Consider the following 24545-nt stretch of genomic DNA (forward strand, 5'->3'; position numbering starts at 1 on the left):
TATCTTTAGGGAAGAGCCTTATTGGTTCGGTTGTCGATTTAGGTGTCCCATTATTTGGTATCCTCTTAAAGGGTATCAGTTTGACTATGAGTTACCTAAAGGACACGAAGAGATAGCCTTTGAAAATTTGGCACAAAATCACGGTTTCAGGCCTGATAAAGAAACATTTTCTCTAGCTTGTTCCTTAACTACATTACATAGGAACTATTTATTTGTCATGAGGACATGAAAAATGGTAAGCAAGGGAGTATGTTGAGCCTTGCAATAGGTATGTATTTACTCTTGATTATTGTCTTTTTCCTCTTTTCTTATCCATTTTGTGCCATGATATAATAACATATTAATAGGATTTTGATAAGGAATGAATGAAACCGCTCTTGATATGATTTTACCAACCAAACTAACTCTCATTACTCTTTATGTAGAAAAACAATAGATGGAACAAATCTTTTTCCAAAGTCAAAACAACAAAAGCTAATGAAGGGAAATGAGATGAATCGTGTGCAGTGGAACCAAGGAACGAGTCAAGAAGATCAATGCAAGATAGAAGAATTGTATGAAGATAACATTTAGTTGTGAATCCCTCAGGATAATCTTTTTCCTTTTGACTATAAAAGGGAAGACTGAAGAGGGATATCTCGTCTTTTAATTTGATTGTAATTTTAATTCACAAAAGTGTGATTTTGAAGAGCAAGATTGTATTGTAATGACAAGTGGCTTTGATGATTAATATACAATTTGCATTTCTATTCATTTGGATATTTTGAAGTAGCTAAGCAGTGTTCGTTGGTGACTAGGGCCCGGTCTCTGGTGGATCTTACTGTTGTTCCTTGTTTTATGCATTTTCCATTAAGTGCAAGTTTATTCTGCTTTAGAGCTTCTCAATTGATTTATTTTCATTAATTCAGATTTTTGGTATTCATTTCATTAATGCGCAATCCTAGTTGGTTTTATTTAATTCATAGCGTGGATTGAATTAGTGATCAGTTAAAGAATCATTTCTAGTTAATTAAAGAATAGAGCGTGATTGATTAAATTCTTTCCTTCTATCCACTAGTTTAAGTCTAGCTAAAAGAGCTCAGTTAATGCTACAGTGCTCTCGGTTGATTACCATTTGAATTTAGTTGATTAAGATTGAATTACGGTTTTGTTTGAGATTGAGTCATGATGCTTAGATGAATCATTTCCTTTAAAGTTACAAGCTTGAGATTTATGATTGCATCCATTTACTCTTGTATTGAATTTAATAACTTATTTTAAAGCATTACTCTCTGGATTTATAGCTTGCACATGTTGTGTACACTCTTGGAATAAAAATACTTACCTAGGCTGATAATTAATGTGAGGAAATTAGAAGTTTTAAAAGACACCTTTTAGCACCCAACACGTGCATCATGCCCACCTTTGCATACCAGATCAGTCCCCCCCATCACATATGTTTGTGGGAAGCATCCCATGCTTAGGGGCAGGATGGCTTTCCCCTAGCCATCTTCTCAATTGAGCCTCAACCTAGATCCCATCAAATCTAGATATGGTTTCTTATCCTCCCATTCCTTGGATATTTTTTCCTACCAGCCTTTCTAATGAGCCATATGCATATCGGACATCGTAGATGTTTGATACCATATCTTCAAATATTCTGTACTCTATGTCCACATTGTCCCCATGTTTGACATCGCGGGTGAGGATGATTCCAGACCTCCTCTAGTAATTCATTCTCATTTCCTCTTCCCTTACTTCTTCACAAGGAACCATCATTCCAAGAAGCATTAAGGCCATATTTAGACAATTAAGAAAACTTGCCTGAAAGTCATAGATATTTATTCTGACAGTCGGTTTTTCTGCTACAATCTCCAAAATATTTAGGATCTTTTCCTCCTCTCCAAATTTACCACAACTCGCTTAGCAAATGAATCCAAATTGGAGGGAAAATATCCTTTCATGGAAAAATCCCTAACTTTTCTATCACCCATTGTGACTAGACCATAGCTCAATTCAATGGACTATTAGCATCATTGGAAATCTCTCACCGACTTCTATAAATCTTCCTCAGTTTTGGATGATTTGACACTTCACCAGCAAACCATTTTTCCATGAAAGGTCATTTCATTGCCTCTCAAAACTAAATTTCATCATAAAGAGACACTTGTAATTTTAGATCCACCTCCTCTTAATACTTTTCGTACCATATGCCCACTTTCTTCATGTGTAACCATCATTTACTCATGTTTTTATGGTCCCCACCGGGCCTAATCTGTGTGGTAGTGTCAATGCATCACCCTCGTTCACAACATCCGTGATGAGTCAGCCTTACATTCATGGAGTCTGTTTCATGTCCCATCATATCATGTCATAGTATTCCATCCATGTTTTCATATCGTTCATCCTGTGTTGCTCATTTTGGCCACCAGTCGTACTGTTCCCATCCCCTCTAGAGTTGAGTTAGTTGATGCCAAGTCAACCATGCACTTTATGCTCTGACAAGGGTAGTCATGTCTTTATTCCTCAGTCCCACCTTTCCCCACTATCCCTGGTGTCAATCCATCAGTCACAATGCTATTTTCTCTTGTGCTTTAGTTGAGGATCCTCATTTCCTCAACTATCGTGGGCCCTATTCTATCGACATTAGCTCATTTATTCCAGAAGTACGTCCTAGAGGGTGATGTATCTTGGTTCAGGCTTCCATCCTTGTTCGGCACCTTAGATCAAGAAAAGGGTCTCAATATTTCCCTTTGACTTGGTCATTTCATGTCCGTGATCCATAGACTTGATGGTCCAGTGGTGCAACAGATTGTACCGGTGATCTGCAATTGTGTGAGATGTTTCAGACCTCATGAGGGGGTGGCCCTTTAGGTATCCCTCCACATGCCTGGATGCATACCTACTATGCTACAACCTCAGATGCAGTTTTTCAGAGTTGATGGGTTTGGTTCCTATGAATCATAGTGTTCATAGCATGCATGTCTCCTCCAAATGATCCATTTAGTTTTGCAGAGACCTTCCTTATTCACCAGGGCTACTCTCGTTGTTCTACCCTTGCTCCCACCCATTTTTTGATGGAAGGGGCTTTGTATCTCATGTACTCAAATATTATTGTATTTAATCCTGTCTCATGGTTTTCCAGGAGAATTATGTATATGGGACACATTATATTATTTTCTGGCTCTATTATGCCAGCATGTCATCTACCATTCAACATGTACTTCATTGCTCAGTTTTTCTGGACAAACCATTATTTTTGTACTAAGTTATCTTGGTAGGTATGGGTATGCCTCCCCCACCTCAATGAGGTACGTTACCATAACATAAAAGGAGATTTGCATTAGTCTCTTCCACTCTGTCCCTATCCTCTTTCAATTCAGCTTCATTGATATCTCTCTCTCTCTAAGTCCCTTATGTTGTCTAGTGATTGTGTCTTTACAACGTACTTCACTCATACATTTTTATCCTAAGACTCATACATTGGGGGACAATATGTTATCACCAAAAAAAGATCATCTAGCCTAATTTACTAGATGGATCGAAGTACACCACGTAAAATTGCTTTCACTGTGAGAAATTACTTAATCAACCACCTTTGTTAAGTAATTTATAGTTAAACCCATGAAGACTAATTAAATAAATCATTATTTATTTTATTTTCTTCTAGGAATAATTAATTAAACCATTGTTTTATTATTATTTGTTGTCATATTTCACCCAATCATGAAAAATAAATAGATAAATGATTAATTATCTTATTCTTCTCCAAGAATAATTAACTAATCACTAATTAATTATTATTCTTTGTCAAATTTGAGTAAATCCCTTCGGAATAATTAAATAAATCTTTATTTGTTTATTATTCTTTAACTAATTTCTTGAGATGATAAATAAATCATTTATTTATTTATTATTTCTAAATAAAAGTTTAAATACTTTTTCCCTCATAAACAAATATAATAAAATATTCCAAGTGATTATTCTAAGAATGGGATCAATAATATTTTATAATTGCTCATTATTCGAGGATAGCTCAATATTTTGTTATAAATAGAAGGGCTTTCCATTTATTATTCACTTTTGATTATTTTTATCGTTGCACTCATTTTTGTAACTTTGATTATTTTCATTGTCGCACACCATATTCTTGTTTGGTTTTCACATTATAGAGGAGAGAGACTTTGCACAAGCCAAAGACATTTGAGGATAGCCAAGAACCCATCCCATAGAGGGGGGATGGTAACATTTATCTGTTCTCTTCACAGGTGTTATAATAAAATTATTCTTTACATATCTGGTTTCCATTGGATGATTGTAGTTATTACTCTTTATTTTTGTTGTTTAACTATGATTGTGGCATAGATCAGGACTTTGGCAAGTTTTGTTTCTATCATTTGCTACAGATATAAAATGTTTAGCAACCATTTATATTGTTGAGATTATTTTTCATCTACAATCTTAAGTGGGTTCTTTTCATACATCATTGAGAAGAAAACACTACAATAAGAGCAGGCGGAAAAATAGAAACATGAGTCTGAGAAAGGTGATAAGTCACCTTCATCGGAGACAAAGGAAGAAGAGCTTTCAGACCAAGGCGGATGAGGTGATTAGGGGCAGAGCACCCCCTTTATTTTGGAAAAGTGTGGCAAGTTGTAGATGGGTGGAACACAAAAAAGTATAATAAAACGCGGGTTGATCCCATGATATTTAGAGAAGGCGATCTCGATGAGATCGCCTACAAAGTAAGGGATACAATGAGAGAAGTGTTGCAGTAGTTTGAGAAGTAATACATGAAGACACAAGGAAGCATCCAGAAGGATCTACACAAACTACAGAGCGAAATGAGTAGAATACAAGTGGGCGTTGGACAAGCGAGCATGGAGCAAGCTAGCTTGACACCGAGGACAAGCCAAGTAGCAAAGCTAGTAAGGACCCTAGATCTCAGAACTATACCATTGCCAGGTGGTTCCATTCATGCAGAGTCAGCCGAGGGTCATATTGTACTTAGTACATTCCATATAGCATCACTCTCCCTGGAAACCCTGCATGCACTGCATAAGGGGCTGACAGATGAGTTGACAATGAGGGAACAATGCGCCCTCAACCTCATCAGTGAGTACAAAGTCAACAATGAACATATTTTCATTGAGAAGACACAAGCTCTATAGGAAAAGGAGGAACGACAAGCATTTAGTTCAAGTCTGGAGTCAGCAGTAGCGGAGGCCTGTAAGATAGTGCCTAAACATCACATCCTAGAGGATGCACAACTTGAAGCAAAAATCAAAAAATTAACTGCAGGTGTGTGTGAGGCTAGAGCAGAAGTTGGATGAGTAACTTTCAAGTTCAACATGAATATTGCAGAGCTGCAGTTGAAGTTACAGCCTACGACTTTTCCTAAGGTCTGGGAGCGGCCCAAAATTGCAATTAAGGAGGGAATGGCACTGTGTAGAAATGTTTTATCAGGCTATGGAGTTACGGACCAATATGTAGGAGGATTTGACCCTTCAAACATTAAACACAAAGGTAAGGGAGATGCAATTCCAATATGATAAGGTTAGGGTGATTGCACTCACCTTAGTACCAGCACAACGCCTTGCTAGGTTACAAGAAGGAAAGAGGCTACTAGCACAGGTAGAGGAAGCATAGAAGGAAGAGGCCTTGCTAAAGGCGAGGTTCCATCCTTGGCTGGACAAGGCTTATTAAATCATGATCTCCATTCGAGATAAGCTTAAGGGACTACAGAAAATGCAACAGATGATGAGGCTAGTATTAGAATGACCAACCACTGAAAAATTGGTCAAGGAGGTTCGATAGGGAGAAACACATAGCATTGTTGAAGTTGTAGTGATCCAAGTGGCGCTGGGGGATACTCGCAGTAAGATCGCAGCACCGGTAGAGTGACTCGAGGGTGAGTCATGATATTTATGTTAGGGACCTATTGGAATGGGGTCCCCTGGGTTAGTTTGGTGCTAGATAACAAAAATTTTGGTACAATTTTGTAAAAGATGTAAAGTCTCTGCGATTTGTGGATATAAAGCGCGTAGCTGAATAAAAGTCAAAGGGGCTTAGGCCCTTGTTTTAAGTAAAGTTCTGTGTCAGTTTGAAGATTCACCCATGGTCCACAAACCATGGTATTGTATGAAAATGTCTATAAATAGTTGAGTCATAGCGAAAGGAGGAGGTAACTATATGGAACTAAGATAGAGAATTGGGTTGATTAAAGAGTCTTGCGCAAGAGCTAAGGTGGGAAGGCTCTACTTCCTACACTTAGATAAGGAAAGAAAGGCTCTGTAGCTAAGTGTGTGGAGGCCTAAGTAGAGTCCGAAGCTATGCGCGCAGGGAAGTTTGAGCCTGTAATCCATGAATTGAATATCAATAAAGACAATTTCCGAAGAATTATTGAGTATTTCTGTTCATGTATTTTCATGATTTATGTCATTGATAAATGATTGGTTTTATGAAATATTGATTGAATGCTACATGATTATCTTGAATCGGTCTCAATAACGTATGCAATCCATGTTTAAACACTTCTATGAAGACTCTAGTGATTTCTCTTATGTTTACGGACAATTTAAGTAGATCTGCGCAAACACAAACTTAAGATTTATTTCTAATGTGGGTAAGTAAGTAGGTTGACTGTTAAAGGTCCAAAAGGACTGATAATGTAACTTCGTGAAGGATTGAAGGCCATTTTAACATACTTATAGTGATGAGCACTAGGAGTTTGTTGATTTGCACAGAGATAGATCTAAGGTTTTCGAAGAAATCACACCAATCTCTAGATGCAGAAACTTGGTTACTGCATCCCTCCATATTGCTTTGGGTGAGACTACAGCCTGTGGTAAGTGGGTTGTTGACGAAAGGGCCAGTGGCTTAGGGTTTTGTTGGTTGGAATAACTAACTCTCAACCTAGGTCAAGATCACATAATCCAACATGTCGACCGATTAATTGGGCGTGGAGAAGCTGTGACAATATCTCTAGGGGTCTTCCTCAGCCTAATGTGATGCCTCGTGGATCTAAGGAAATTTCACTCTCATGCAGTGATTATTCACAAAACAATTTGGGTCATACAAATTGAAGCTTCTGGTGTCGAAAGTAAATTTCATGAACTCTTATGTCTCGGCATCCACATGCTTGAGATTCCATGTCTCCTACAACCTTATCCACAATGGAAGAGGTGGCCAAAGTGTCTTCTTCTTCTGGTGTAGCCTAGCTAATAGTCCTTCCGAGATGTTGTATGACACTTCTTGCATGACAAGCTTGTCCATGGAAAACTTTGGAAAAACATGCAAAGACTTCCTCACATTGTACATCTGTATGAAGGTGCCAAAAGATGAGGCATACCAATCCTCTATGTCGATCAGTGCCTTCATTGTTGCCTTCAACATTCAAAGTGGATCTTCCTCAAATATCATCTTGTACACCAGGGTGACAAAATGATATGACAACTATGTGATGACTCCGTGGAAGCTGCATTTGTAAATTTTTTTATAATAAGTGTTCACATAGGTTTCCGCTGATCTCCATCCCCACTTCAAGCCTAGGAACTGCTGACAGGCACAAATTGCATCTAATATGTATGTAGACATATATATCTCTAGTTGCTAACCTTTGGGCAGTTACTGAGTTCCTATTACATATTCCTTCATGATGTGAGCCAACATGTCGGACCAGTTGCATGCTTTGCCTTCACTAGCCAGTTGGTCGAACGCAATCACCCAACTTTGTGGGAAGGTCTCTCTGCTCTCTTGGTCATACAAGAGACATGCAATTATGAACAAATACTAATATGCCTTTTGCAGTATCTTCATCTTGTAAATCTAGTTGGGTTTCATTCTGAATTTGGGTGGCTCATTCACGAAGTTGTTCAAGGTATCCCTGGAGGTGGCATTGTTCCTGGGTATGCTAAAGGGTCTCTCCATGGTGATCACTGGCTTTGACATGTGGTACATCTACTGATATTCATATGCCTGAAGGGTAGCAATATTTGTCCCACTGACAATAATTAATACCATCGTATTGAGATCAGTGTGTAAGACAATCCAATGTATCATGTCCGTGCATGGGAATGCGAGATACCTACATGTAATGTGGTACAACCCAGACTTGTGAGTATTCACACAGACTTGGTGGTCTTCAAGATCTTCCCAAAATGTGCCTCAGAATGCATAATTTACCTCCTTCCATTTCATCTTTATGTCTTTGTCTACGATCATCTTGGTGTCTTCATAAATTGGAAAACTCATAGACACTCGCTCAACTGCCTCTCTAGTTGCACTTTCGTTGGTGTCCTTTGACCCTACTGTCTTGAAGGCCATTGATCCTGAACTACTGAGAGATGGAAAAACACCTACTATATATAGATACATGGCAATAAATCTATCAGTTAAAACCAAAGAAAATTTTAGGACTGACATGCAACAGACCCTGGAGACTCCTGGCAAGGATTGTGCAATTCTCACTAGGAGGTCGGGAGACTAACTGTTGGAACTATGCAAAAGGAAACCTAAATTATCAAGAGACTGGTTGACTACTAGAATTGTGAAATGCGCAATCCAAACTAGCCTGCTGGGTGCTAAAATTATGGAATGCATAATTTCAGCTGGAAAGTCATGCAAGCCCAGTGACTGCATTGAACAATTTTCTACGCCAAAAAAAAACGCATCTTAGAACTGTGCAAGGAAAGACTTTAGGACACTGTCTTGCCATATTTTCACATTTTCTGGGAGGAAGGCAGAGCGTTCCCTCTAAGAATTGCGTAATGTTGTCCGGGCAAGGCATAGTCCGGGCCAAGGTTGCTCAGACCAGCCTGCGGGTGATTGAAAGCGTATGAAGATGTGAGTGCATGGCGAGATTGATTGTAAGCAGGAGTGAATTATCATGCATGGAAGCAATGAATGCAATATTTAGAAAATAGAACAACATGCATGTGTGTGAAATGAGTCGCTGAATCGGTGACCTTTCAAGCAAAACCGTGTCATGCATGTGACCGCAGTGAGATGCAAACAAAAATGAAATGGTGCTTGTACATGCTAACATGCATGCAAAAAACAACATGCATTCACAAAAGTCAAGAAGACAACACTCTCGCACAAGCCAAAACACAAAATGTGGCAGAAGTGCTGCAAAAGTCAAGTAAAGCAGAATTACCTGGAAATAGCTGAGTTGGATGTGCTGAAGACTCCTAGATGTGTTATTGTATGTCAGAGATCCAATATGGATGTGAAGAATGATATATAAAGCATTGAATCAATAAGTTTTAGGCTTAGGATGTTCATGCCACAAATCCAGTAAAAAGCGACACTTTGAGGGAAGTTCCTAAAACGATATTTGCAGGTGACCTCCAGCTGCTAAAAAAATATCCCTAAAATATCGCGATGCCTTTTTCATGTTTCTTTGTTCTATTTCAAGAAAAAGTAGACCATGCATGCAAGTCAAGTTTACCGGGTCCTGGGTGGAACCATTCAACCTCAAGGCACATGCAATAGCCTTATTAACTGAGAGATAATTTTACACAATTTCTAAGAGGAGTTAGGCTGGTTGTCCCAGATGGAATGTGAAATTTCTGGGAGGAGCAGGTGACTACTGTCCAAAATTGTGCAATTTCTAGGCTGAGCTGTAATGTTGGGCAAGATTGTGCAATTTTACTGAGGAAGGTTGTTTGACTGCATTGCGCAATTTTTGGGCCCAACAGGCTACCCAATAGATTTGCATAATTTCTAGAGGGCGGGCTGGTTCCCCTTTGGAATTGTGCAATTTTCTGTGGGAGTTTCTTAGGCAACAGTTGGCCCAAGTTTATAACGGTATCTTGTGATGGGAGTGAAGCAAACTATCATGCATAGGCTAGCAAGCTGCTGAAAAACCAATGAAGTCTATGTACTTGACAGTGAAAGACATGCTACAAAGATGGCTAGTAGAGAGGCCCCAAAACAAAGCTAAGGCAAAATTTTAGAGGGTGGTTGTAGTTGCTACAACACACTTGCACCATAATCACCTTTGGTTGTTCACCCTCAACACGTTGGCCAAACAAGGAGTAATATTCCCAGTAAGCCATGTTTGTTAGTATGATGCCAACTGGGTATACTCTGGAAAGACCAGACTGGGGAGTAAAACCCTCAACCCTATGGGTAACAGATAGGGGTAACGCCCTATTTTTTAGTGTTCCTTCAACCCCAGGAGCCCTTATCCCATAATTCCTCACCTTGGGAGGTCAAACAAGGTATGAAGAGTTGGTTCAGTGTCCTCGATCAATGTTGCTCCTCATCCAAAGGGTATTCTCTCTGAAAACCAAGATGCCTTTGCGAGAATATCTTCCATCTTCTTGTCTTAATAATAGTTGTTTCCTATTCATAAATAACATCAAATATCATATCACATCATATATAATAACATAAATCACAAATGGATACCATAATCATCCTCCCTCTCAAGGAGGTGCCTGTTATGAAACCAGCTCAAGAAAAGATAGAAAAGATAGATCAGCGCCTTAGAATTCAGCCTCTTTGAGGGGGAAACCTCCTTTACATTACATAAATGAACAATTCTTGGATGATTCAAATGACAAAACCTCCTTTCTATATATAGGAGTCTAAGGAGTCACAATATAACCTAGCCGACCTAACAATAATAATATAAAGCCACAAAAATGACAATAGAGGGATTCTATGGGGCATAGTAATAACAATATGGGGGTAATAGGGGCACAACAATATTAATAAGGGATGAAAATACAATAGCAATGGGGTAATCACTAGTATTATAGGGACCCAACATGCCCCTCTCCTTCAAAAAAGTGTTGTCCTCAACGCTTGAGTAGTTCTAGATGCTTTTGTATAAAATTTTCATCCTCCCATGTGGAATCTTTAGTGGATAAGTTCTTCCACTTGATAAGATACTCTGAAATTGATTGATTTCGTAGCTGTCGAGTTCTTGTTTCTGTGACTACTTCCGGTTCCAATGTAATTTTTCCTTCCTCTTCAAGTTCTAACAATATTGTTTGAACTAGGATCTTGTCACCTATAACCTTCTTTAAACATAAAACATGGAAAATTGGGTGCAATCGAGAAGCTATAGGATGCTCCAATTTGTATGCCATAGTACCAATCTCTTGCAACACCTTGTACGAACCATAATACTTTGGTGATAATTTATTATCCTTCTTAGCTTGCTTGAGGGACATTTTCTTATATGGGTGTAGCCATAGGAATACCCAATCACCTACATCAAAACTTCTTTCACTGCGATGTTGATCTGCCTGTTGTTTCATTCTATTCTGTGCCAACACGAGGTTATCCTTTAAGAGTTGGAGGACTTCTTGTTGATGTTCGATGTGATGTTCCACTGCTTGAACCTTAGAATTTTCTCTTAAATATGATGTGATGGATGGTGGCTGATATCCATAAAGTGCCATAAATGGGGTCATTTTTGTTGCTGTATGGAAGGAAGTGTTATACCACCATTTAGCCAGAGGCAACCATTTGACCCATTGTGTCTGTTTATCAAATACAAAGCAACGAAGATATCCTTCCAAACATTTGTTTACTATCTTAGTTTTCCCATCAGATTGAGGATGATAAGATGAGCTATGAGCTAACTGAGTACCAAGAAAAGAAAATAATTTTGTCCAAAAATTTCTAGTGAAAATGGGATCTCCGTCACTTACAATAATATTTGGGTTTCCATGTAGCTTTTGAATTGTTTCCATAAATGCAGTAGAAACTACACTGGCTTTAAATGGATGTGATAATGCACAAAAGTGTGCATACTTGGTAAGTCTGTCAACTACCACCATGATGATAGTCTTTCCCTCAGACTTGAGTAAACCTGTGTTAAAATCCATTGAAATCTCCTCCCAACATTGGCTTGGAATGGATAAAGGTTGTAATAGACCCGGTGTCTTAATTCATTCAACTTTATTTTGTTGGCAAACCAAACATTCAACCAAAAAATTTTGAATATCCGATTTAAGGCCATCCAAAAAAAATTCCTTCTTAACCCGTTGGTAAGTTTTTAAAAATCCTGAGTGCCCTCCTAAGAGAGAAGTGTGCAATTCCATAAGAATATTTTGTTTTAGTTGGGAATTATTATAGAGGTATAAGTGATCTTTGTACCATAAAGAATCATTTTGCTAGCTAAATGTATCAGAGGTATTGGAATCTTGTTGTAACTTTTGAATAAGTGCCCACACTTTTTCATCATTCTTCCATTCCTCCCTTGCTTCATTTATCCAATCTGGTTGGATAATAGAAATGGCGCACAACAATGCTTCCACATCCTCATCCTTTCTTGAGAGTGCATCTGCCACCACATTTTGCTTCCCTTTTTTGTAGATGATTTTAAAGTCATAACCCAACATCTTTGTGACCCACTTTTGTTGCTCTTCAGAGGATAATCTTTGTTCTAAAAATTATTTAAGGCTATCATGATCCGTTTTTACCTTGAAGTGTCTTCCCATTAGGTAGGATCGCCATTTCTTAAGTGCATGGAGTATTGCCAACATTTCCTTCTCATAAATAGCTTTGTGTAAAAAATTTCCCTTGATTGGATGACTTTCAAAAGCAATGGGTCTTTCATCTTGCATTAAAATAGCACCAATTCCATTTCCTGAAGCATCACATTCCACAATAAAGGCTTTTGTGAAGTCCGATGTAGCTAAGACCGGTGCTTGGCACATTGCCTCTTTAAGATGTTCGAAGGCCTTTGTTGCTTCTAGAGTCCATGAAAATGCATCTTTCTTCAATAATGTTGTTAGAGGTGCTGCTATTCTCCCATAATTCTTAACAAACTTGCGATAATACCCTTTCAACCCGAGAAATCCTCGCAGATGCTTTATGGATGTGGGGATTTTCCATTCCTTAATGGCTTTAATTTTGCTAGGGTCTACCTTAACTCCTTCATGAGATACAATATGACCTAGATATTCCACCTCTTGTACTCCAAAGAAACATTTGGATCTTTTTGCATATAATTGTTTCTCCTCCAATAGTTGTAGCACCCTATCAACATGTTCAACATGATCCTTCCAAGACTTGCTGTAGATTAGTATATCATCAAAAAATACTAACACAAATTTTCTAAGGAATGGTTTGAAAATGGAATTCGTCAAACCTTGAAATGTTAAAGGTGCATTGGTAAGGCCAAAAGGCATGACCAAAAATTCATAATGACTCTCATGAGTTCTAAATGTTGTTTTCGGAAAGTCTTCAGTCTCCATTCTGATTTGATGATATCCTAAATGAAGCTCCAACTTGGTGAAGTAAATCGATCCATGAAATTCATCTAGTAATTCATCAATGACAGGAATGGGAAACTTATCTTTAATAGTGAGCTTGTTGAGCTCCCTATAATCTGGACACATGCGCCATGATCCATCCTTCTTGTGCACTAATACTACTGGAGCAGAGAAAGAACTTTGACTTGGTTGAATTATACCAGCCTCTAGCATTTCTGCATCCATACATTCAATTTCACTCTTTTGGGCATAGGGATATCTGTACGGCCTGATGTTTGGAGGAACACTTCCTGGAATCAGATGAATAGCATGATCATGATCATGAATAGGTGGGAGACCTTTGAGAGTCTCAAATACCTTGGAATGATTGTCCAAGACTTTTTGGAGATCTGGAGAAATAGATGATTCCAATGTGGAAACATCTAGTGAACATAATTGTGCAATTACACCCCTTTGTTCCTTTTTTAGAAGCTTTGTCATACCGTTAGAGCTGATTATCTTTCCCGGTTTCCCTGCAATACCCCTTAATTCAATTTCCTTTCCTTCTACAAAAAATTTCGTGAAAAGTTCTTGAAAATTAAAAGCTATTGTACCCAAGGATTGTAGCCATTGGACTCCTAGTACAACATCAGCACCTCCCATTGGAATGGAAAGCATTGGGCTAGTCAATACATATTCTCCCATCGATAGCTTGATATTATGGCACTTTCCATAGCAATTTATTGTTCCTCCATTTGCAACCATCACTTGACACTCTGGTGTTGGATATAAGAAGCAATTCAATTCTTTTGCTACCTTACAATGAATAAAATTGTGGGTACTTCTTGAATCAATCAACACTATTACCTTTTTATTCTTGATTTGTCCTTCTATCTTGATGCTTTGAGGAGTAGCAATTCCCACCAATGCATTACAAGATATGGTCAGGTTCATTTCTTCTTTATCTAGGCTTTGTTCCTGGAGTATATCCTCTTCTTTAAACCTTTCTTGCTCCTTTTCTTCTTCCTCTTCACAATCTATGTAAAATAATTTCTTCTCAGCACACTTATGACCTTTAGTGTATTTGCTATCACAACTGTAACCAAGCCATTTTGCTCTTTTTTCTTCCAATTGTTGTGGTGTCAACCTTATAGGTTGTTGAAGACTAGGGGCAACAACACTTCCATCTTTATAGTTGTGAGTGATATGCTTCCTGGTTGCCATAATTTTGCTATCCATTTTTCTTGCTAACCTGAATGCCTTCTCAAATGAATCAGGTTCCCAAAGGTGAACATCATGTTGGATATTATCCTTTAAAGTCCCTATGAACACATAAATCCTATGCTCTTCTGGAATATTTTTTACCCTTATGTTCAATTTTTGGAACTCCTCAATGTGCTCCATTATTGAACCCTTTTGTTTGAGACTTATCAGTTGGCTAAAAAAAGTGTTGATTTTTGTATCCTCATAATGTGCCATGAATTCTTTCGTAAAAATTGCCCAAGTGATAATTTGTTTACGAGAGCAAAGCCATTGATACCATAAAACTGATTTGGTTCCAAATATAAAGTTGCAATACGTACCTTTTGTGTGTTTTGCACATTATTGAGATCAAAAAATTGCTCCATCTGTAATATCCATGTTGCGGGATCCTTTCCATCAAACTTCTTCACATCGATTTTTGGAATACGGTGGGTCTTCGATCCCACATTAGAGTCTATGAAATCATGATTAACATTTCTTTTATTCACATCATTAGTTTCCTTTATTACCTTTTCACCATTAGTAAGTATTTCTTGTAGAAAATTTTTCAAATCTGCTTTCAAATCTGCCATGTCTCTCTTCAAATCTGTCTTCAAATCTGGCATGTCTCTCTTCAAATCTATCTTCAAATAATCCATCTTAGCTTCCATGCCCTTTATCTTAGATTCCACACCATTTATCTTAGCTTATGTTAGCTTTTGTGAGAGTGACATTTGTTGCACTTGTTCTTGTAATTTTGATATATCATGTAGCATTTCTTCCTCTTCTTCATGAGTCATGCTAGAGCTTTCAAGTTGCTTACTAGGTGTTTGCATTTTCTTTCCTCGGGGTATCAGTTACCGATAATAATGCTCTACTATGCCCTTTGAATTCCTTCAAAATAAATTTTCAAACCAATCTTAAGCAAAAATTTAAAAGAATCTACATGTCTTTTTTCACTTTGTAGGAGCTCGAAATTTCCTCTGATGTATCTCTGTACTTTCAGATCATATAGTTCTGAAATTATGACCTGCAGTAGCCCTCTGTGTCGTCTTTCCAATGCCACTAGTCTGATCTAAATTGGATTCTCCCAGGAAGAGTTATGCGAAATCTACGACAGTGACCTAATCATAGACTAGTTCACTAGAGTGAACTTGTACGATGTGCCACCAGTCACTGTTTTAACCTTTGGCTCTGAAAAATATATAAAAGAAACTACAGTCCGTCCTCTTTCTGTACCTTGTTACTAAATTTCAATTCGATGCTCAGAGAGAAAGTTATGACGATTTTTCCCAGGTCACCTGTTTGGAATGTAATTCAAGAGTCTGAAAAAGGACCAACTTCCTTAAATAATATCTCTGCAACTATAGCGTAAAAGGCTCTGAAATTCGTACCCGACGTTTAGCGCTATTTCTTCTCAAATTGGTTTTTTTTTTAGTTTCTGAAATGTCGCAGAAAAATAGTTATAGAGAAAATTCAACGATGACCTATTTGGAGCAGCGAAACCCTAGAATCCAAAGCTCTGATACCAAATGTTATGAAACTAGCTCAAGAAAAGATAGAAAAGATAGATCAACGACTTAGAGTTCAGGCTCTTCGAGGGGGAAACCTCCTTTACATTACATAAATGAACAATTCTTGGATGATTCAAATGACAAAACCCCCTTTCTATATATAGGAGTCTAAGGAGTCACAATAGAACCCAGCCGACCTAACAATAATAATATAAATCCACAAAAATAACAATAGAGGGATTCTAAGGGGCACAGTAATAACAATATGGGGATAATAGGGGCACAACAATATTAATAAGGAATGCAACTACAATAGTAATCGGGTAATCACTAGTATTATAGGGACCCAACAGTGCCAACCATAAGCCTAAGCGTGTTTCGAACAACTGCACTATCTCAATCAGAGTATCTCAGTCCCAACTGTAAATATGGGACTTACTACCAATCAGATCAGAACATTATATCCATGTTATCCATGCCATATCTAGATCATGCTCAAACATCTCTCTAAGGAGATTCTGTATCCTGGCTCACAGGTAGTCATGCTAGCAACATCATGATCCTCAGTCATGTTATGGACCTCTCATCCAAGATATCATGGAAGAGCACATACTAAAGCAACATCCAAATGTGCTTATCATCAATAACCTCAAACATCAACAATACATCTATGCAGATACATATCATAGGAAAAAAGTCACATGAACATATTTCAAAGCATGCTCAGTGAAAACTCTATGTGAGGGAAGAAACTCACTCATGAATTCACTAAGGTTCCATGCACATAATACATATACATATGGACATTCAAAAAGGAATATCAATGCTTAAACCTTCTGATGCTGTGTTAATTTCAACAACATATTGAACTTCATATCAGATTACCTAAGGATTTTCATTTTCATTTTCATTATTCAAAAAAATTTCTAATAGCTTTGCAATATGGAATTTCTTTCCCAAATTCCAGAAATAGATTCATCATGCCATGCAACATCATTTAGGGCTTCATAATCCATCTCCATCTAATTATATCATCATAGGCTCGCCACCTGTAACAATTAGATCATCAGGATATAAAATCATAATATACCTTGGAACTCATCATCCCAACTTCATCAGATAACTGTCAAATCTAGACATATCTATATTGCAATGCTCTAAGCATAATTCCTAGGTAAGCCAACATAATCATTCTGACATAACTCAATGTTGTACCATCAACAAAAAAGACAACTCATCAGAGTTTAGAAGCCATATCATGACCATTATCAAAGCCATCATTATCATAGTATTAATTCTTTCAACTAGGAGACAGGTGGAGCTCATATCAAATCATGCCAATAAGTCATGCATTATCAATTCGAACTTTATCAAGTCATTCTCATAAGCATAATATATTTCATCCTATCACTAGGTGAGAATGCATACATCAAGGATGAGTCATGCAGGTTCCATTTCATGCCAAATTACAACTATCATTATTCCAAACATTATGCTAAAAATATGGAGGCCAATTTCCAAATACCCACATAAGTCATCATGCCTTCATAGTATTAATATCAGTCCAAATAAAAATTGTCATATCAAATCACTAGTCATCAAGTCAAGTACAGATTTATATCATAGAGAGATCTATACTCAAAGCACATATCAATCATCAATTCACGTTTATTATCACACTTCATGACAAAATAATTTTCATATATACCAGTAATGACAAACAATTTTGTTCAGTACTAGATGAAACCACTGCCATTTGTATTTCTCTGCATGCATCTAGATCACTTTTCTTTCTAGATCTTCCAATTGGTTTTAGAGCACTATTTATACTTTGAATCACATTTTCCTTCACCTTTTTATCTTTCGTTGATTTTCAAATTCCCAATAGTGTTGTAGCTTCTTTTAATTTCTTGATGTTAAGAGACCCCTCAAAATTTGAGCTTGAATTTTCACATTTTCATCTTTGAAGAAATTATCACTAATGAGCTTAACATGATATCATATAAAATGGTTCAATTTTTTATCTCCATATGTGGCAGCGTCGACATTTTCTAACATCTCATCATCGATACTAATTTCATTTTTACATGTGAGAATTTAATGTAAATCAGTATAAATATACATTAAATAATTAAACTAAAAAATAGAGTTCATGAAATTGAAACTAATAAATATGTGTAATTTCAATTATGCATGACATATACATACATACCTAAGGGTAATTCAATTTATTCAATTGAATCCTTTTAAATATCTTCAACAACATCATCAATAATTGGTTCATTTTCTTTTACACTTTGTCTTCCAACATTTTCAATCTCATCATCAATGTGATGAGCAAATATCTCTTTGTTTACATTAGAAAATATTTTTCAGGATATCATGAAATAAAAATTAAATTCCATAATACACTATTAAGTTTTAAATATCATTTATAATCTCTACATTTAAATAGTTGGTTCAACTTCTTGTTGAGATAGATTTCTCTTTCAATATTTAAGTCTTCTTCCTTCTTTATTTTGTAATATTTTCTCAAGTATTCTCTACGATCCTCAATGTCTCTAATTCTATCATATTTTAACTTGCAATTTCTTTGATTTCCAATGATAATTCAATATATGTAGATTTTAAAATCAAGACCAAAAAAATGATTTTCAAAATCCAGCGAAAAAATTCCACTTTCAAAATCAAGAAAAAAAAATTTCTTTCCATATTCGGTCTCAAAAACTCACTTTCAAAATTCAACCCAAAATGCTCACTTTAAAAATTCAGCACAAAATACTTACTTTCAAAATTCAGCACAAAAGACTTACTTTCAAAATTCAGCCCAAAAAAATCACTTTAAAAATCCAACCCAAAAAAAACTTATGTCCAAAAGTTAGATTCAAAAAATTTTAGTATTCAAAAGATGCACATGAAAAATGTGAGTGGAAAAATGACGTTTCAACTAATTTTACTTATAATGTTTGGTTGAAACAATTATATCGAAGGATCACATCATTTCAATTTTGCAGCCGACTGAAAATATGGATAGCTTTTTCGCCTGAACTTTTTAAAATGTTCGCAATTTTTTTTCGTTCATTTTGACGTTTGTTTGCGACAAAATGTAATACGGTCAAAATTTATTTTTTTCAACCAAAAACCTACAACTCTGCAACAACTCGGCTCTATTCACCTTTCTACAAGTTTGAAATGCTTAAAATCGATCAAAAGTGGTGAATTTAATTTTCAAACCATTACCAACATTTGTAGAATTGAATCTACTTTCAGTAGATATAAATTATATGGAATTTCATAGATATTTCTTAATTTTAACTGATTTTGCAGTAAAATGTCTCAAAAAAATTATGAAGGTCATTATGATCTAGTGATATCAAACTTTTGTATCTTCCAAAATGTATTGTGAAAAAATATGGAAAATTTATGGTGCATTACCTCAGTCGTTCTTCTTTAATTAGTAGTTTTTAGATTTTTAGTTTTTAACTAATATGTTGAGAAACATGGTGTTATCTTAAACATCTTCAAAATATAGTTTTTCCATATTGGTTCAATTCAAAAAATTCTAATAATTATGATGTGCATCTGTTGGTTTCGTAAATATATCCATATCAAATTAAAGTCTATCTAGATTGTTGCAACACATTTTTTTTTTCAAAAAACACAAGACTAACAAAGAATACACTAGTTCCAAAAAACATGACATTTTATGAATCCCTTGATTTTTAAAGAACAAAGTCAAACAATTGCTATGTTGACATATCAAATGCAAATAAAAAAATTCTATGAAATAAGCAATAGAAAGCTAGTAAAATTTTTGACAAGTTTTCTTTTACTATAAAATGAAATTCTAAAGAGAAAAATTACTTTGGCTTGCCGAAAGTTGAAAAACTTCTGAAAGCAATCTTTTTTCTCAAAAAGGGGCTGAAAGTGTAACCCAACTTCACATTTTCAGCAAGTTTTAGCCATTTCTAGCTAGGTGGATCGAAGTACACCATGTAAGATGAATTTTACCATAGTAAAATCACATTCACCATAGGAAGTAATTTAGTAAACCTTTTTTGTTAAATTATTTCTATTTAAAATCTAAAAACCCCATGAGAATAATTGAATTAATCATTATTTATTATATATTAAATAATAATTCTTTAATATATTTGACTTAATCATCTTAGAAATTTTAAATAAATCACTATTTATTTATTATTCCTTATTCTTATTTTTGGAATGATTGTTAACCCATTATTTAATAATTATTTCAAATTCACATTTTTCTTAATCCTCACAAAGTGATTAATAAATCATTTTATTTGTTAATTACTTCAACAATTTTATAAGTAAAGGTATTTGACCATTTTAAATATCTTTTCCCTCTACAAAAAATATAATAAATTATTCTTAACGATTAGATTTTGATTTGGTCAATAATATCTTATTATTTTCCAATTCGAATTGAGATCAATACTTTGTTATAAAGAAGACGATTTTTCATTTCACCATGATCATTATCATTGTCACCATTATTGCCTAATAACATTTGAGCTCCCACTTGAGTTTCATATTGCTTTTCAGTTTTCTGCATATTGAGAGAGAAAGATAGATCATTGAAGCACAAGGACATCAGATGACCCATCCCACACAGGGGGTTTTTGAGACCCATGTTGTAAATCTCCTTCACGAGGCATTTTCTAATAAAATTATTATTCATTCAAAGATTCCATTGGGTTATTATACTTTTTATTTCTTGTTGTTCTATGTTTTGGGTTACATATGATCTTCTTACTGCAGCGTTTTCTCATTTTTTCATTAAATGTTTGAGACATAAATAACCATATCTTGTTGTTAGGGTCACTTGTCACAAGTGAGTTAAGTGAAGCATTTTTGGTAAACATACTAAGAATTTTCATACTATAAAGTCATGCATGTAGGACACTTTTTTCCTTCCCTCTTTAGCAATTGCATTGAGGTAGTCAAACATTATCCCAATTTCCAACTATACACCCTTAAGGCTCAACCTCCATCTACTCCTCTCCATCCTGTCATTGCAATTGATCCTTTCTGTAAATGGGCTATTCACTCTAGGAAGTGTCGACCCCCATCTGCTAATCACCATAAGTATCTTATCATGGCCATTTATTATTTCACCAAATGGGCTGAAGGCATGTGCACATTCAATAACACTACAACTATTGTAGTCTTGTTATTATTTAACCATATTATCACTCGATTTGGGGTTTTGAAGTAAGTGGTTTCTTACCATGGCCGACACTTCAAAGATGAGATCTGGTGTGACCTATCGTCACTGTTGGGCGTTGAACATCAATATTCATCATATTATTACCCCTAATGCAATGACCAACTTAAAGTTGTCTATAAATTATTTAAACCATGCTTTAGCGTGTGGTGAATAAACAAAAGACCAACTCGCATGTTATGCTCTTCCCTCCATTGTGGGCCTACAGAACCTCTGTAAAAACCATCACCAAGTTTACTCCTTTCTAAATTATTTTTAGACAAGAGGCAGTCTTAACGATCAAGTGTGAAATCCCCTCCATCTCTCTATCAAACTCCTCCCTAACACCAAACTTTTAGAACAAATACTCATTATGCTTGAGCGCACCAATGAAGACTATCATGATTCTTTGCAAAACATTGAAGTGGATGAAAAATGCACCAAAGATCAATATGACCATAAAGTCCACCCTCATCTTTTCATGAAGGTGACCTTATTCTCGTCTATGACCAAGCTCATGATGTCTTGGGGAATGGGAAGTGTGAACCATTATGGCTCAGTCATTACATAATTCGTAAATGTTTGGGAAAGGGGGCATACCTTTTAAAGGGTATAGAAGGTGAAATCCTTTCTAACCCTCACATTGCACTCTACCTAAACAAATTTTACCCATAGAATTTCCCAACGAAATTCATGTCCTTTTATCTTTCTGCATTAAGGTATCTTGCATTCCCCATCATATCATATGTTTTCTTCTTGCGCCTTTCAGATGGATGATTCGTCCACACCACATATCGGTAATACCTATGGTGCAAGTCACTTCTCCAAGAATACAACCTCAGTAGCTTGGGCCATTTTCACCCCTTTGCATTCATTAGTTCACTCCAACGGTGTATGCATTGTATATTCCACCAATAACTAGGGCAAGTATGATGCAGTGATAGGCTTTTTAGCCAATTCCCTTGATCATCACATCTTCACGTTCATGTTTGTCTTTATTCCTTCCTACTTGTCATGCAATTGAACGATGTTTATCATTTGTGTAGTCATGTCCCATTTAGAAAATATCTATGAGTTAATCTTTTGGCACGTGAATTTGAATCCATTATATTCACTCATGTTCCCAGAGAACAAAAAACAATTGTAGATACCAATGTAAATAACATTCTAGATTGGCATGTGTCACATGCATATACAAGAAAACATCCATAACATAAATAAATGGCGAATCAAAATTGTCACAAAAGATGCATAACCATATTATCTATCATAAAATCCAACATAGAATGTTTGGAGTCCACTACTCTAAATACATATGGCATGCCCATAACATGTTACAAAAAACAAAAATAGTGGCCCACATGTCCCTATGCTTAATCACTATCATCTGGAGGATCTCAAGCCAATGGCACAATTCCACCAGCTCATAAGTCATGAACTTCCTGACTAGCCATAGTTATGCGCCCCATGATACCTCACCATTCTGAGGGAAGCCTGGTGCACTCATCTATATATTGATCTTCTAGCTCATATCATCTATGCTATGTGATCCTGGTCAATAGAACATCAAACATAGGTGGACATCCTCTAGTAGTGAACCCTTATCTAGTATTTGTCATGATGTCAAACCTCTTTGATCTACAACCCCAGGTGTTGTGGATCATACTGCATAATATTTCAGCCTCATCGATGTTATATCTACATACCATAATTTTCAAAATCAGTACCACATACATATATTTTCTAAAATTTACATGAGACCATAATATAGCAACTATTACTTACTGTTTGGATCCCACACTTGTCCTGGCAGTAGTAGTACATCACGATCCCCTTAAAAGTTCATTCCACTATATGGATAGTCATATATGTATAGTGGTATCTGGTCCCAATAAGAAAATAACTCAGGTTAGAACACCCATCTGACTCCCCCCCTCCACCTCGTTGTAGAAGCCTCTCCCAAGGGCGCATATTGGGCTCCTATAGGTCCCCATCACGGATTTGCATGTCGACAAATGTTTGGGATGTTATCAAAGAGGAATGAGCATATAACTATTCCAAATGAATAGTTATCATTGGTGTCTCTCCTGCATACTCCCATCTTTTTTTTCAATGAAGACAAAAACATTTGGGCCCACCTATAGTAGGTCCCTTCTAGTACACTTTCTACAATCATCATCTACCCCTCAGTGATGTGATGAAAGACATGACTACCCAATATCCTCACCACTATTTTTTATGTAACCCATGTCTCATGTCTCTCCAAATCATGAATCTAGATGATCGTAACATTTGAATGAGCACCTCGTAGACAATGATGCTCCACAAACACCCCCATATGCCTCCCATGAGGTAGCATTGGATGTATCAAAAAGTATATATCCTGGACAGTGATCTCAATCATATACCCCTGTACCACAAAGGCCTCCTAATATTGGTCTCAATAACTCACAATCTTGGACAATAGTGGTTCACCAACTCTCATCAATAGGTTCTCCAAAAGCTTAAGCAACCCATATCGTGCCAGAACCCTTTTAATTGCTTATTTCCCCTAAATCTCAGCATGAAGAGTATCCAAATATCGTTCTCACAATGCTAGCTTTAGCTCTGCCATACCTACAAAATATCATTATGTTTTGTTAGATTAGAGTCAAGAGAATCCACTCCTAGTTCTTAGCTTCAATCCAACAAAGACCCCCATACCTGCTTTTCCCTTCAGCCCTAAACACAAATTTTCCCTTCAAAACTCTGTTGGATGCACTTTTTGCCATAGTTTATGCATTTTAGAACACAAAAAATGGGAAAAGGGGTTCCTTGCAACCATGACGAAAGGTAAGGGTTTATCCCACTAAGCAGAGGCCCTAATCTAAAAGCTTAAACAACCAAAATTGATGAGTAAGGTTAGGCCAACTATTTGCAGTGCGTGACTCTGAATTCTGGCAGTTAGTTTGCCCGCTATGATCTCCTAAAGTGTTAGGGATTCCTCCTCTCCAAATTTTCCAACAATTCACTAAGAAAATGCTTTGGATTTGGGGGCAATAAGCCCTTTTATAAGAAAAACTCTAGATTTCGCATCGCCCATTGCGACAAAACTGTAGCTTAGTTTGACAAATCGCCAGCACCATTGGAAAAATATCACCGAGTTATATAATGGGTCTCTCTTTGTTTTTGGTAATTTTACACTTCACTAAGAAGCCATTTATTTCCAGGATGTCTCACTTTACCTCCTACTAAAATAAAATTTCTTTATATCATCTGCTTATAGTCTGGTACCATTTTACCTTTGCACTAGTTGACTCACATGTCGATTTTAATCATGAGTAGCCATTATTTAATCATGTATTTATGTTCCACTTCGGGCCT

The sequence above is a fragment of the Pinus tabuliformis genome, chromosome 4_1 (genome assembly GCF_031772625.1).
Source record: "Pinus tabuliformis cultivar Carrire ecotype Pingquan chromosome 4_1, CPIR1, whole genome shotgun sequence".
NCBI lineage: Eukaryota > Viridiplantae > Streptophyta > Pinopsida > Pinales > Pinaceae > Pinus > Pinus tabuliformis.